Source organism: Symsagittifera roscoffensis, chromosome 9 (assembly GCF_963678635.1).
Source record: "Symsagittifera roscoffensis chromosome 9, txSymRosc1.1, whole genome shotgun sequence".
NCBI lineage: Eukaryota > Metazoa > Xenacoelomorpha > Acoela > Convolutidae > Symsagittifera > Symsagittifera roscoffensis.
Window position 1 is genome coordinate 26,709,905 of NC_087070.1, and position 16,930 is coordinate 26,726,834.

Below are 16,930 nucleotides of genomic sequence, written 5' to 3' on the forward strand. Positions count from 1 at the left end.
AATTAGCGGAACTCTGCATGCAGCAGTATTTAGCAGAAATTGGATTATCAGAAAAAATTAAAGGGCAGAGAGACAGCAAAACTTGATAATCTTGATATTCAGCAAAACAATTTTTCGTGCTAGAGAGAAAATGCTAAGCAGTTCAGTTTTTCGCCTAAACCAATCAAATTACTTTAAAACTAATGAAAAGTCGCTCAAAAGTACCCCAAATTGCATCAAAATACAATTGGCAGCAAACACAGAAAAGTTTCTGAAAAGCTGCAGTGTTTAGGCTATAAAACTACCGAACTCAACAAGGCCTGCATCAGAATAAGTAATAATTTATGTTGTGAGTTCAACCCGGTGCTACATCAAAGCAAAAATCATGATCAGAGATCCCTGATTATTTGAAAAAAGTGACGTCATCTGGTATTTTTTTAAATACATTCTTCTATCGTAAAGCCGTCTTGAAAACTTTGAGCCTACAAAATTACCAGTTGTTGTAAGCTGAAAGCTTAAACAAAAAACTTGTCCCATGCTTTCGAAACACTTGAAAGTTAAAATTCATTCAGTTTGGTCTGGATCAATTTGTTCATCATTTCTGTTTTAACTACATTTGCGATAAGTTAGGGTATTGCATCCGAGAGCTAGATCTTTTTGCCTGTCAATATATTTGTTCCCAGAATTGTCAATTTAAAAAATTGCCTTTTGTACGTTCCTGCTAATGTACATATACATAATTCATGTATACGTTTTAAGGATTCGTGATAAGTTTGATAAGTTTGTAAGTGGTCCATGCACGTCTTGTGTTGGTTTTTTAAGAGAACAGAGAGACAGTAGAAATAACTGTTCCGAGAATCTCTTAAGAAATATTAGTTTTTTAATACAAATGCAAATTTTTTCAGGAATTGAGAACCAATTTTTCGTTCTAAAAAGAAATTGCTATGAAGCTTAGTTTGTTGGCCAGAACAGTTCAATTTACTCATTACCTTCAAGTGTCTGCGGCGAAGAAATATAGACAGAAAGAGCAGAAAGGTTTCTGAAAAGCCGCAGTAGTTCAACTATAAAGTAATTAGATTCCACCAGGCCTGCCTCAGAATAGGTGATGATAAATGTTGTGAGTTCAGCTCATTGCGGCAGCCAATCACAAATCATAAACAGGTATCCGTAATGATTTGAAAAGTTTGACTACATCTGTTATGATTATAAATACATTCTTCTATCGTAAAGCCATCTTGAAAACATTAAGCCTGCAAAATTACCAGTTTTTCTAAGCTAAAAATGTAAACCTAAAATTGCCTCCCATTCTTTTGAAGCCTTTGAAAATTAAAATTCATTTTGTTTGGTCTGGAGCATTTGTCCTGCGCTTCGTTCATTTAGACTGTTCCAATTGATTGAACGGTTTTCTTTAGGACTAGGTTTTTTATCCTGATTGATATCATCACTGCTATTTTACAAACATTTCTTTAAATTTAAACGAGGCAGTGATTTGATACATCCACAGTGGTAAAATGACATTGAAAAGCGAGATCACTGTCACTTTTAGCTGTGTTGTTAGCTGATTGTTAAGTGTGTTTTGTGTGTTAGTTATTGTATCTTGCGGATTTTTGACACTATTGTAAACTAAATCTTTGAGCGGAATCAATAACAACTCAATACTGGGCAGACTCAGCGTTAAACTTTTGCTGAATCGTTCATAGAAGCTCTAAGAGACTAAAAACTTGTTTTCGAAAATTTCTTTTTTTGGAACTTGTGCACTGTCGTCAAAAACTTTAGCGGAGCTTTGAGTCAAGGCGAAGCGAATCCTCTGTGAGTAGTAACTCTGAAGTTCCTCTTAGTAAGGCAACGGTTGAAGTTCGCTGTGATCTTGTAGTGAGTGAGCGGAATGAAGATAAGAAGCAAAAAAAACAATCTAGTGATGAAGGGCAAAACACCGAGGCCCGGCCCGAGCCCTTCAACAAAAGGGAAAAAAAGTTAACCCGACCCGACCGCCACCATCCTGACGATCTAGAGGTATCCAGCGATTACTCCGATCGTGGAAGGAGAGTTGAAGGAACTAGGAAGCGATCCGAGGCCACTGTAGGGATGAACTGCTGCTCAAGGGAACGTCTAGGTTGGAGACCAAGAGCAATAGTCGGAGAACGGAACAATCCTCTCTAGCCAAACAGAGTAAGAACACGATGATGTCGAGCATAAATCCCAAGGAAGAACAGTCATTTTTGCAAGCGAAAAAGAGTTCTAGGACTTTATATGATGAACGTATGACATCGCTCCGAACTAGTGGATTGCTTTCTGCCTTTGACCATCTGGGGCCAATGCACTCGGAAACGGATTTCACTCCTAGACCGAAGCAGGAGAAGAACAAGAAAGCGATGTCCACCTCACCATCAGTAACGGTGTCGAATATGATAACGATGGGAACGTCCTCGAAAGTTGATAGGGTAAAGATTTCAATGGGCATGCAGAGAGGCGGGACAATCCTCGAGCTTTAGCCTGCAAGCTCAATTAACGTCGTCTTCTCTAGGTCTGAGCCCACTGTTGGACTTTGCCAGTGATGTGAAAGGCATGTTTGCCGATGTGATGACATTTCTTGAAGAACTGCGGAAAGATATGACAAAACGAATCGAACGAGTAGAGGAGAGGGCTCAACAGGGCCATGAGAGGCTAAGAGAAGAGCTTGCAGACGCGAAATCTCTGGCCCAATGTGATCAAGTCCAGCTGGTTCAGAACACCGATAGTGCCTTGCCGAACCTGAAGACCACTGGCAAGCACCACTGAACAATAATGACAGCACCGATGCTCAAATGAGTACTAACTCGGAGAGTAGATTAGATCTGACGCTCATGTTGATCTTATGAAGCGGAAGCTTTTAAGCAGCAAGAATCAAAAAACTGCTAAGCTCCGAGGGAGAATTCGTGTCAGCCAACTGACGGGATTGGAGCCCCCAGACATACAAGGGCTCCCCGAGATCGAGAAGAAGTTTTGAGTCTAACTACAGGGAGAGACCCAGGGCAGCCCCGTTGAGGCCAGGTTGGACAGATCCAGTCCCGCCAGAGACAGAAGCCCCATCGGGGGCACTTTTATCCACAATGCCCTAAGTCAGATCGGTTCCAGATTTGACCATTGTCTCACATGACACTACAAAGTATGCATCAATGTTTGAGCCACTTAACAGATCCCTTGAAACGTTCAGCACTAAATTCGAAGTTTACCGTGAGAGGAGACAGTTCAAGTAAAACACACAAAAAATGAAGTCGAACAAGGATGAGTCCGATGGCTGCATTGATATCTGGATAGAAGTGATGAGGTTACATTTTGCAGAAGCAAGAATAAAGCACACTCACGAGCACACGGCTCTGAACTGTGTTATGGCGAAATGAACAAAACAATGTGACAGTGCTGGTAAGGTCTTCGATATTTTGTTGAATCGTTCCTGCTCGGGAGTGCAGGAGAATTGGGAGAAGGTGAAGTTTGAAAAGGAGCGCCAATAAGATGATGAGTCCATTGACAAATTTTTAGAATGACCTCAAGCTGCTGAGGAGGAGGGCTAAATCTGATAAAAGAATCCTAGAACACAACCTAGCCAATTCCTCGAAGTTCATAGATGGGGTAAGAATTGACGAATTGAAAAACCATGTTGGCGAAATTCTGGTCATAAAGCCTAGGGCGTAGAATCGCGACAGCAATTACGGCAATTATAGTGGAATGAATACCGGAACGGGCTCCAGTTGGCTTAAGTCTCATCGTGATGACATGGACAAGAGGAGGTCACGCGCGATTTGTGGTTCGCTGAACCATCACGTGTCAGCCTGTTCCACTCAAATACAAAGCATGGAGGTGATCGGTTACCCTCATGACGATGTGTACGCAACGGATGAGGACCACGAGGAATAATGAAGGCTTATAGTGGAATAATGAAGGCTTATGAGATGGCTTACAATGAATTATGGACCAAGATGTTTCTTTTATAACCTAAAAGGGTATTTTAAATCAGACTGCACTCAGTTTTGGGATGCAGAAGCAGACCCGAATCACCCCGCCTTGAAGAGGCGCTTTTTGGGATGAAGGCTAGTCGAGCACACTCAATGAACGAAGCTGAATCGCGAAAAAAGGTGAAGACCTTGCCAGATAAGGTGATTGCCTCAAAACTGGAGGGCATCACGGCTAATACTCTTGAGCTGAATTAGGGCCTAGCCCTAAAAACCGCATTAAAGAAGGTTCAACAAGAGTTAGAGACGAAAGAAGTTGAACAATCGGTGGGGTCTGAACTGGAAAATACGGAGTAGCGCGAGAAACGGGGTGCCTTGGAGAAAATCATGAAATCAGAAGAAAAGGAGAGACCCGAGATCCGAGGTATGAAATTGAATGTGACCTCTGACGAGAGAGGGAAGCAAGATAATGTCTGTCATATCGGTTGCCGGTCATCAGGTTGAGAGAAACTTGAGCGAGCCATCCGAAATTACCCTGCACCACCTGTAATTTTACGCAGATTGCTTGCGGTAGAGAGATCTGAAGTTGGGATTCAGAGCCGTGAGAGCGCTACTCACAACAGTTGGGTCGAAGCTGATGAGGGTAGATGGACATTATGTGGAGGTCTATGACCCATACCCAATTCTGATGAATGTGGATTGCTTAAACATCTATACGAAGCCTCACGTGACGAATGCAAGGGATCAAGTAGGCCGGATCTACATCGGACAAGAGAAGATCAAAATACGACGAATTGCACAATGCCTTGCTTGAGCAGGATGCAGTCCACATTGGTTGCGAAGCTGATCTGGCAGCACACGTGCTGGACGTACAGAGCAAGCAACTTTCCGTAAGAGGATTAATCGACACCGGCGCGTTGGTCAGTGTTATACCCATCAGCATGTGGACCAACATGGGCTTTGAAAGGCCGGACTTGATACAGACTAACATCAGGCTGGCTACGGCCAACCAGTGTGCAAATTCTGTGGCCGGAAGGACACCCATCATCTCGCTGCAACTGGGAGGAAGGTATCTCTGGATGAGCTTTCTGAATTTCGAGAATCTGGACATTTCCGACCAATTCATCTTAGGACGCGATTTTGTGCGATGTTTTGAAGTCACAATTGGCATCAACGAGGGGTTGATACAAATCAAGGACCCAGAGAGGAAGTATGAAAAGGAACATGCTAAGAAGATCTCGATAAATCAAGCAAAGATGCCTAGATAAAAGTTAGGTTGAAACCGAATCAAGCTGTAGTGGCAGCAACTAGGATGAGGAACTTAGTTGAACTTGTTGACAAAAGTTAAGTATGTCTGGTCCTCAACCCAAACAGTAAGAGTTCATCTAATTTAGGAAGAATTTTCTCACTAATTCAGAACGGACTATGTGTGAGTGTGTTGTTGAACACACAGGCAACATCGGTGACAATATAACGTGGATAAAAGCTTAGCTAAGCTTGCCTCTCAACACAAAATATCAGAATATGGCAAATTCGAAGAGGTTTAAAGTGACTGAGTGTCCATTACATGCCAATAAAAAATTTATATTGAAAAGAATAGATGAATAGATTTCTTTTAAAAAAGAGTTTTCTATGAAATCAGAGAAAGAAGATGGGCTGTCTAGTTGTGCGGACTTACCTGAGAGACCGGCAGACTCAGAGTTAGCAGTAAAAAAACCGATCCCACCTGAGATAGAGCACCTTAAAGGCAAAATATTGGATTAGGGACTAGAATCCCTTAGGAAAGAGTTGAATCGGAACGCAGACGTTTTTTTTCGAAACACAAAGCCGAGATAGCTTGTGCAATTTTGTGGAACATGAGATAGAGTTAGAGAGGGCCACGGTAGCTCACAGAGAAGGAGTTATGAGAATGACCCCACGCAAGTCAGGAGCATGTAGGAAAGAAATTGAGATGTTAATGGATTATGATATAATTGAGCCATCAAAGCACCCGTGGGCCTGTGGCGTGATCATGGCTAAGAAGAAAGGGGGTGACTTAGATTTTGTTGCAATTTCCGCTATTTGAACGCAGTAATAATAAAAAATGTATACCCGATCCCTCGCATCGATGAAGTCTCTTGGAGTTGGGAGACGCAAAATTCTTGATGACGTCGGATTTGGGCTCTGCGTTCTGGCAAAGGAAAAAGGACTGAGAAAAAACTGCCTTTGCGTGTGAGCTGGGACTGTTCCAGTAAAAAAGCCATTTGGGCAATTCAATGCGACAGCTACATTTCAACGGCTGATGGCCCAGGTACTCACGAAAGTAACAAAAAAGTATTGAAACCTCATGACGTGCTATGTTGATGACGTCGTGATCGCATGACCGAACCTGGAAGATCTCATAGATAGGCTAGATGAAGTCTTCACTTGCATGAATCAAGTCGGCGCAAAAAGTATGCCGTACAAGTGCGAGATCCTGAGGGGCTCATTAAAGTATCTAGGTCGCCTTGTAGACAAGCACGGAATCAGACCAGACTCTGAAGCGTTTGAAGCAGTGCTGACGTCGAAAGCTACGAGACGGACACACAATTAATGAGCATTCTTGGCTTCACTAATTACTATCGAGAATTCATCAAAGGGTATGCCGACAAGATATACCCTGTACTGCAATTGATGCGGATTAAGGGCAAAAGTTCAGCTGGACTGATGAGGCTCAAGTCTATTTTGAGAATAACAAACTCGAGCTTTGTGAGGCTCCGGTCATCGGCATAACGACCGAAAAACAAATGTTGGTGCTGGACACGGTCAGGTAAAAAAGAATGGAGTGAGAGAAACCTTCTCCGGCCCATAGCTTTTAGGAGTAAAGTTCTAAGCAACACCGAGATGTTCCGAGTAATTACTTTTGTGCTCCCTTTAAATTGCGCGTAGACAATCGAGCTCTCCCTGGGCAGAAAATTTATTCCATGGATCAGAGCTTTATCGGTCGCTGGAAAGTATGCTTGGATGGCTATCACATGAGTATAGAGCACCAAATCCGTGTCAAACACCAAAATGACCGCTTATGAGCAATTTGAAGAGAATCAAGCTAACCAGGCAAAAGCTATGGATGGTTTTTTTTGAACAAAGACAACTATGACAATCTATCCCATACGAGGACAACTCAAATTTCCCGCTGAACGAGCCGCCGATATGAAGTTGTTGACAAAAGTTGATTCGACTGCATTGGACTTCTTAGTGCGCTCCGACTTGGTGCAACATAATATTACCAGGCTAGACATCAATAGCATGGCGCTGCTGAACAAAAAGGTGAGCCTGGCACTGGACGTCATGCGGAATTTTCGCAATCAACTTGATAGGAAACTTGAAAGGCAGGATCATGATTGGATGGAGATCATGCGGAGACTGACCATCACGGAGAAAACAGACACAAGGCCGATAGCAATTCGGAGTCGGGATGTTGAATGGGATTGCCAGCCAATAGTAAACCAACTGGTGAACTCGATACCGATGGATGTCCTGTTGAGAACATCAAATGTTGAACATCAAGAACTGACCAGCACTGAGCCCACTCAAGGAGTCAGCGTCACTCTGAAATCCAGAGTTGCAAGGAGGTTTCAGTTCGTTGATGCAAAAGAGGAGTCTAAGCCATGCTCGGACTGTTCGTCCGGAAAAGAGACCTTGTCCGGAGAGTCGGGTTCCATCATGCCCGAGCAGGATAATTTGTCAGGGGAGCCAATGCCAGAGCGACATAGGGCAGAATTTTGTCCGGGTAGTCAAAAAACATGGATAATAAGTCTGAAGGAGACGGTGCAGACTCCATCAGATCGATTGACGGTTCTGAGTCTCAAAACTGAGGGAACGTGTCTGAAGCGACTTCCATTTCGGACGCATCAAAAATAGCTATTGTTTCCTTACTAGTGGAATGGAAACAGCGCGGGTTGGATAGAAAGGGGCAGAGACAGATATACCTCTGAACAGACAGATATACGAGGAAAGCACTGTAGTCGATCATGCCGCAGACGATCTTGAGTATGTAGCAGTGTCGATGCGTCCGGCTAGAACAATTCCGCCTGCTACGGCCATTCTGAACCGTAACAATCTGAAACCCTTGGAAAAAATCAAACCTTGTAAACTTACAAACTTTAACCAATTTCAATTTAAAAATTAAATGTATTCAAGGCGAAAAAACTGAGAACAAATCAGTGGAAATAAAAGACTGCACTTACACAAATAGCAACGCAGGCTAGCGGATCGAAACTGAGACAAAAGCCATTATGTCGAAATTTCATGTGAACTTAACAATAAATCAAAAAACTACAACAATCATTGTGTCTCGAATGATGTTCATTTTGAGGCAAACAAGTTGAGAAACGCAAGAGATATCATTGCAAGCTAGCAAATAGAAGTTGAAAGTTGAATCACAAACCACTCAGTCGAAAAGTACAACCAGCAGCATTAAATAAGCTCTAAGTATCCTCTAACGAGTAGCCACAGTACCGACAAAAAAAACGGGCACAAGCACAAAGAGCTAGAAACGGTTAGAAAAAATCATAAATTTTGAACAACAACTTGAATCAAAAACCAGAGAGATGAAAATGTACCAATTAGTCAGTTTCAACAATGCTGAAAAATCATTTCAGAATCTCCACTTTCAGTAACAAACACTCCATTATCTATTAATTAACAATTATCAGAGAAAACCAAGAGGAATCAAATTTTCAAAACCTTTTCCTTCTGCAAAAGCGATTTTGAATCACTCTCGTTTAATCAGGTCAAAAGTTTTGTATCGGAGACTTTTTATTAGCTGCAGTGATTACAGCCATTTTCTGAGCCTTTTTATAGCCTGTTATTTGGAATTCAATGTCAAATTAGCCTTTTATTTGGATATTAATATCAAAATTCACACTTTAATTAACAATGGAAATGAATGAATATCGTTCAATCTGGTATAAAAATTTGTATCAGAGCCTTTTTCTTACCTGTAGTATGTAATGCCTTTTTCTTAGGCTTTTTACAGCCTGATATTTGAAAGTTATTATCAAATCAGTCGCCATTTTAATGAATACTATGATAACCAGATTTCTTAAGACGTGGCCAACATCGAACGATAAAAGTGGTCAAACTACGATCACAAATAATAGACTCCATCAAAAACCAGAGAGTTGAAAATGCAGCAAATAGTTAATCTCAATCATGCTGAAAAAGCATTTCAGAATCTCCACTTTCAGTCACAAAGACTCCATTATCTATTAAATAACAATTATCAAAGAAAACCAAGAGGAAGCAAATTTTCAAAACCTTTTCCTTCTGCAAAAGTGATTTGAATCACTCTCGTTTAATCAGGTCAAAAATTTTGTATCAGAGCCTTTTTATTAGCTGCAATAATTACAGCCATTTTCTGAGACTTTTTATAGCCTATCATTTGGAAGTCAATGACAAATGAGCTTATTATTTGGAAGTCAGTGTCAAATTTCACACTAAAATTAACAATGGAAATGAATGAATATCGTTTATTCTGGTCAAAAATTTTGTATCAGAGCCTTTTTCTTATCTGTAGTATTCAATGCCTTTTTCTTAGCCTTTTTAAAGCCTAATATTTGAAAGTAAATATCAAATCAGCCGCCATTTTAACGATTAGTTTGATAAGCAGATTTCTTCAAGCAGGCGTGGCAACCAATTTCATTTAAAAAACTAAATGTCTTCAAGGCGAAAAAAACTGAGAAAAAATTAGTGGAAACCAAAAATTGCACTTACACAAATAGCAATGCAGGCTAGCGGATCGAAACTGAGACAAAAGCCGTTATGTCGAAAATTCATGTGAACTTAAAAAGATCAAAAAACTACAACAGTCAGCGTGTCTCGAATGATGTTCATTTTGAGGCAAACAAGTCGAAAAACGCAATAGATATCATTGCAAGTTAGCATATAGAAGTTGAATCACCAACCACTCAGTCGAAAAGTACAACCAGCAGCATTAAATAAGCTCTAAGTATCCTCTAACGAGTAGCCACAGTACCGACAAAAAAAGCGGACACAAGCACAAAGAGCTGGAAACAGTAAAAAAATCATAAATTTTGAACAACAACTTGAATCAAAAACTAGAGGGATGAAAATGCAGCAATTAGTCAGTTTCGACAATGCTGAAAAATCATATCAGAATCTCCACTTTCAGTCACAAAGACTCCATTATCTAATAAGTAAAAATTATCAGATGGAAAACAGAGAGGAATCAAAATTTCAAAACCTTTTCCTTCTGCAAATGTTGTTTTGAATCATTCTCGTTTAATCTTGTCAAAAAATTTTATCAGAGACTTTTTCTTAGCTGCAGTGATTACAGCCATTTTCTGAGCCTTTTTATAGCCTATTATTTGGAATTCAATGTCAAATTAGCCTTTTATTTGGATATTAATGTCAAAATTCACACTATAATTAACAATGGAAATGAATGAATATCGTTCAATCTGGTCAAAATAATTGTATCAGAGCCTTTTTCTTACCTGTAGTATGTAATGCCTTTTTCTTAGGCTTTTTAAAGCCTGATATTCGAAAGTTATTATCAAATCAGTCGCCATTTTAATGAATACTATGATAACCAGATTTCTCATGGCGTGGCCAACATCGAACGATAAAAGTGGCCAAACTACGATCACAATGCATAGACTCCGTCAAAAACCAGAGAGTTGAAAATGCAGCAAATAGTTAATTTCAATCATGCTGAAAAAGAATTTCAGAATCTCCACTTTCATTCACAAAGACTCCATTATCTAATAAGTAACAATTATCAAAGAAAACCAAGAGGAAGCAAATTTTCAAAACCTTTTCCTTCTGCAAAATGATTTTGAATCACTCTCGTTTAATCAGGTCAAAAATTTTGTATCAGAGCCTTTTTCTTAGCTGCAATAATTACAACCATTTTCTGAGCCTTTTTATAAACTATCATTTGGAAATCAATGACAAATGAGCTTAGTATTTGGAAGTCAATGTAAAAATTCACACTATAATTAACAATGGAAATGAATGAATATCGTTCAATCTGGTCAAAATAATTGTATCAGAGCCTTTTTCTTACCTGTAGTATGTAATGCCTTTTTCTTAGGCTTTTTAAAGCCTGATATTTGAAAGTTATTATCAAATCAGTCGCCATTTTAATGAATACTACGATAACCAGATTTCTCATGGCGTGGCCAACATCGAACGATAAAAGTGGACAAAGTACGATCACAATGCATATACTCCGTCAAAAACCAGAGAGTTGAAAATGCAGCAAATAGTTAATTTCAATCATGCTGAAAAATTATCTCAGAATCTCCACTTTCAGTCACAAAGACTCCATTATCTATTAAGTAACAATTATCAAAGAAAACCAAGAGGAAGCAAATTTTCAAAACCTTTTCCTTCTGGAAAAGTGATTTTGAGTCACTCTCGTTTAATCAGGTTAAAAATTTTGTATCAGAGCCTTTTTCTTAGCTGCAATAATTACAGCCATTTTCTGAGCCTTTTTATAGCCTATCATTTGGAAGTCAATGACAAATGAGCTTATTATTTAGAAGTCAATGTCAAATTTCACACTGAAATTAACAATGGAAATTAATGAATATCGTTTAATCTGGTCAAAAATTTTGTATCAGAGCCTTTTTCTTACCTGTATTGTTCAATGCCTTTTTCTTAACCTTTTTAAAGCCTAATATTTGAAAGTAAATATCAAATCAGCCGCCATTTTAACGAATAGTATGATAAGCAGATTTCTTCAGGCAAGCGTGCAACCAATTTCATTTAAAAAACTAAATGTCTTCAAGGCGAAAAAAACTGAGAAAAAATCAGTGGAAATAAAAGACTGCACTTACACAAATAGCAACGCAGGCTAGCGGATCGAAACTGAGACAAAAGCCATTATGTCGAAAATTCATGTGAACTTAAAAAGATCAAAAAACTACAACAATCAGCGTGTCTCGAATGATGTTCATTTTGAGGCCAACAAGTCGAAAAACGCAGCAGTTATCATTGCAAGTTAGCATATAGAAGTTGAATCACAAACCACTCAGTCGAAAAGTACAACCAACAGCATTAAATAAGCTCTAAGTATCCTCTAACGAGTAGCCACAGTACCGACAAAAAAAGCGGGCACAAGCCCAAAGAGCTGGAAACAGTAAAAATTTCATACATTTTGAACAACAACTTGAATCAAAAATTAGAGGGATGAAAATGCAGCAATTAGTCAGTTTCGACAATGCTGAAAAATCATATCAGAATCGCCACTTTCAGTCACAAAGACTCCATTATCTAATAAGTAAAAATTATCAGATGGAAAACAGAGAGGAATCAAAATTTCAAAACCTTTTCCTTCTGCAAATGTTGTTTTGAATCATTCTCCTTTAATCTTGTCAAAAGTTTTTCATCAGAGACTTTTTCTTAGCTGCAGTGATTACAGCCATTTTCTGAGCCTTTTTATAGCCTATTATTTGGAATTCAATGTCAAATTAGCCTTTTCTTTGGATAATAATGTCAAAATTCACACTATAATTAACAATGGAAATGAATGAATATCGTTCAATCTGGTCAAAATATTTGTATCAGAGCCTTTTTCTTACCTGTAGTATCTAATGCCTTTTTCTTAGGCTTTTTACAGCCTGATATTCGAAAGTTATTATCAAATCAATCGCCATTTTAATGATTACTATGATAACCAGATTTCTCAAGGCGTGGCCAACATCGAACGATAAAAGTGGTCAAACTACGATCACAATTAATAGACTCCGTCAAAAACCAGAGAGTTGAAAATGCAGCAAATAGTTAATCTCAATCATGCTGAAAAAGCATTTCAGAATCTCCACTTTCAGTCACAAAGACTCCATTATCTATTAAATAACAATTATCAAAGAAAACCAAGAGGAAGCAAATTTTCAAAACCTTTTCCTTCTGCAAAAGTGATTTGAATCACTCTCGTTTAATCAGGTCAAAAATTTTGTATCAGAGCCTTTTTTATTAGCTGCAATAGTTACAGCCATTTTCTGAGCCTTTTTATAGCCTTTCATTTGGAAGTCAATGACAAATGAGCTTATTATTCGGAAGTCAATGTCAAATTTCACACTGAAATTAACAATGGAAATTAATGAATATCGTTTAATCTGGTCAAAAATTTTTTATCAGAGCCTTTTTCTTACCTGTAGTATTCAATGCCTTTTTCTTAACCTTTTTAAAGCCTAATATTTGAAAGTAAATATCAAATCAGCCGCCATTTTAACGAATAGTATGATAAGCAGATTTCTTCAAGCAGGCGTGGCAACCAATTTCATTTAAAAAACTAAATGTCTTCAAGGCGAAAAAAAACTGAGAAAAAATCAGTGGAAATAAAAGACTGCACTTACACAAATAGCAACGCAGGCTAGCGGATCGAAACTGAGACAAAAGCCATTATGTCGAAAATTCATGTGAACTTAAAAAGATCAAAAAACTACAACAATCAGCGTGTCTCGAATGATGTTCATTTTGAGGCCAACAAGTCGAAAAACGCAGCAGTTATCATTGCAAGTTAGCATATAGAAGTTGAATCACAAACCACTCAGTCGAAAAGTACAACCAACAGCATTAAATAAGCTCTAAGTATCCTCTAACGAGTAGCCACAGTACCGACAAAAAAAGCGGGCACAAGCCCAAAGAGCTGGAAACAGTAAAAATTTCATACATTTTGAACAACAACTTGAATCAAAAATTAGAGGGATGAAAATGCAGCAATTAGTCAGTTTCGACAATGCTGAAAAATCATATCAGAATCGCCACTTTCAGTCACAAAGACTCCATTATCTAATAAGTAAAAATTATCAGATGGAAAACAGAGAGGAATCAAAATTTCAAAACCTTTTCCTTCTGCAAATGTTGTTTTGAATCATTCTCCTTTAATCTTGTCAAAAGTTTTTCATCAGAGACTTTTTCTTAGCTGCAGTGATTACAGCCATTTTCTGAGCCTTTTTATAGCCTATTATTTGGAATTCAATGTCAAATTAGCCTTTTCTTTGGATATTAATGTCAAAATTCACACTATAATTAACAATGGAAATGAATGAATATCGTTCAATCTGGTCAAAATATTTGTATCAGAGCCTTTTTCTTACCTGTAGTATCTAATGCCTTTTTCTTAGGCTTTTTACAGCCTGATATTCGAAAGTTATTATCAAATCAATCGCCATTTTAATGATTACTATGATAACCAGATTTCTCAAGGCGTGGCCAACATCGAACGATAAAAGTGGTCAAACTACGATCACAATTAATAGACTCCGTCAAAAACCAGAGAGTTGAAAATGCAGCAAATAGTTAATCTCAATCATGCTGAAAAAGCATTTCAGAATCTCCACTTTCAGTCACAAAGACTCCATTATCTATTAAATAACAATTATCAAAGAAAACCAAGAGGAAGCAAATTTTCAAAACCTTTTCCTTCTGCAAAAGTGATTTGAATCACTCTCGTTTAATCAGGTCAAAAATTTTGTATCAGAGCCTTTTTTATTAGCTGCAATAGTTACAGCCATTTTCTGAGCCTTTTTATAGCCTTTCATTTGGAAGTCAATGACAAATGAGCTTATTATTCGGAAGTCAATGTCAAATTTCACACTGAAATTAACAATGGAAATTAATGAATATCGTTTAATCTGGTCAAAAATTTTTTATCAGAGCCTTTTTCTTACCTGTAGTATTCAATGCCTTTTTCTTAACCTTTTTAAAGCCTAATATTTGAAAGTAAATATCAAATCAGCCGCCATTTTAACGAATAGTATGATAAGCAGATTTCTTCAAGCAGGCGTGGCAACCAATTTCATTTAAAAAACTAAATGTCTTCAAGGCGAAAAAAAACTGAGAAAAAATCAGTGGAAATAAAAGACTGCACTTACACAAATAGCAACGCAGGCTAGCGGATCGAAACTGAGACAAAAGCCATTATGTCGAAAATTCATGTGAACTTAAAAAGATCAAAAAACTACAACAATCAGCGTGTCTCGAATGATGTTCATTTTGAGGCAAACAAGTCAAAAAAGGCAATAGATATCATTGCAAGTTAGCATATAGAAGCTGAATCACAAACCACTCAGTCGAAAAGTACAACCAGCAGCATTAAATAAGCTCTAAGTATCCTCTAACGAGTAGCCACAGTACCGACAAAAAGAAGCGGGCACAAGCACAAAGAGCTGGAAACAGTAAAAAATTCATAAATTTTGAACAACAACTTGAATCAAAAACTAGAGGGATGAAAATGCAGCAATTATTCAGTTTCGAAAATGCTGAAAAATCATATCAGAATCTCCACTTTCAGTCACAAAGACTCCATTTTCTAATTTAAAAAAATTATCAGATGGAAAACAGAGAGGAATCAAAATTTCAAAACCTTTTCCTTCTGCAAATGTTGTTTTGAATCATTCTCGTTTAATCTTGTCAAAAAATTTTTATCAGAGACTTTCTCTTAGCTGTAGTGATTACAGCCATTTTCTGAGCCTTTTTACAGCCTATTAATTGGAATTCAATGTCAAATTAGCCTTTTCTTTGGATATTAATGTCAAAATTCACACTATAATTAACAATGGAAATGAATGAATATCGTTCAATCTGGTCAAAATATTTGTATCAGAGCCTTTTTCTTACCTGTAGTATATAATGCCTTTTTCTTAGGCTTTTTACAGCCTGATATTCGAAAGTTATTATCAAATCAGTCGCCATCTTAACGAATACTATGATAACCAGATTTCTCAAGGCGTTGCCAACATCGAACGATAAAAGTGGACAAACTACGATAACAATGCATAGACTCCGTCAAAAACCAGAGAGTTGAAAATGCAGCAAATAGTTAATTTCAATCATGCTGAAAAAGCATTTCAGAATCTCCACTTTCAGTCATAAAGACTCCATTATCTATTAAGTAACAATTATCAAAGAAAACCAAGAGGAAGCAAATTTTCAAAACCTTTTCCTTCTGCAAAAGTGATTTTGAATCACTCTCGTTTAATCAGGTCAAAAATTTTGTATCAGAGCCTTTTTCTTAGCTGCAATAATTACAGCCATTTTCTGAGCCTTTCTATAGCCTATCATTTGGAAGTCAATGACAAATGAGCTTATTATTCGGAAATCAATGTCAAATTTCACACTGAAATTAACAATGGAAATTAATGAATATCGTTTAATCTGGTCAAAAATTTTTTATCAGAGCCTTTTTCTTACCTGTAGTATTCAATGCCTTTTTCTTAACCTTTTTAAAGCCTAATATTTGAAAGTAAATATCAAATCAGCCGCCATTTTAACGAATAGTATGATAAGCAGATTTCTTCAAGCAGGCGTGGCAACCAATTTCATTTAAAAAACTAAATGTCTTCAAGGCGAAAAAAAACTGAGAAAAAATCAGTGGAAATAAAAGACTGCACTTACACAAATAGCAACGCAGGCTAGCGGATTGAAACTGAGACAAAAGCCATTATGTCGAAAATTCATGTGAACTTAAAAAGATCAAAAAACTACAACAATCAGCGTGTCTCGAATGATGTTCATTTTGAGGCAAACAAGTCGAAAAACGCAATAGATATCATTGCAAGTTAACATATAGAAGTTGAATCACAAACCATTCAGTCGAAAAGTACAACCAGCAGCATTAAATACGCTCTAAATATCCTCTAACGAGAAGCCACAGTACCGACAAAAAAAAAGCGGGCACAAGCACAAAGAGCTGGAAACAGTAAAAAATTCATAGATTTTGAACAACAACTTGAATCAAAAACTAGAGGGATGAAAATGCAGCAATTAGTCAGTTTCGACAATGCTGAAATATCATATCAGAATCTCCATTTTCAGTCACAAAGACTCCATTATCTAATAAGTAAAAATTATCAGATGGAAAACAGAGAGGAATCAAAATTTCAAAACCTTTTCCTTCTGCAAATGTTGTTTTGAATCGTTCTCGTTTAACCTTGCCAAAAATTTTTTATCAGAGACTTTTTTTTAGCTGCAGTGATTACAGCCATTTTCTGAGCCTTTTTATAGCCTATTATTTGGAATTCAATGTCAAA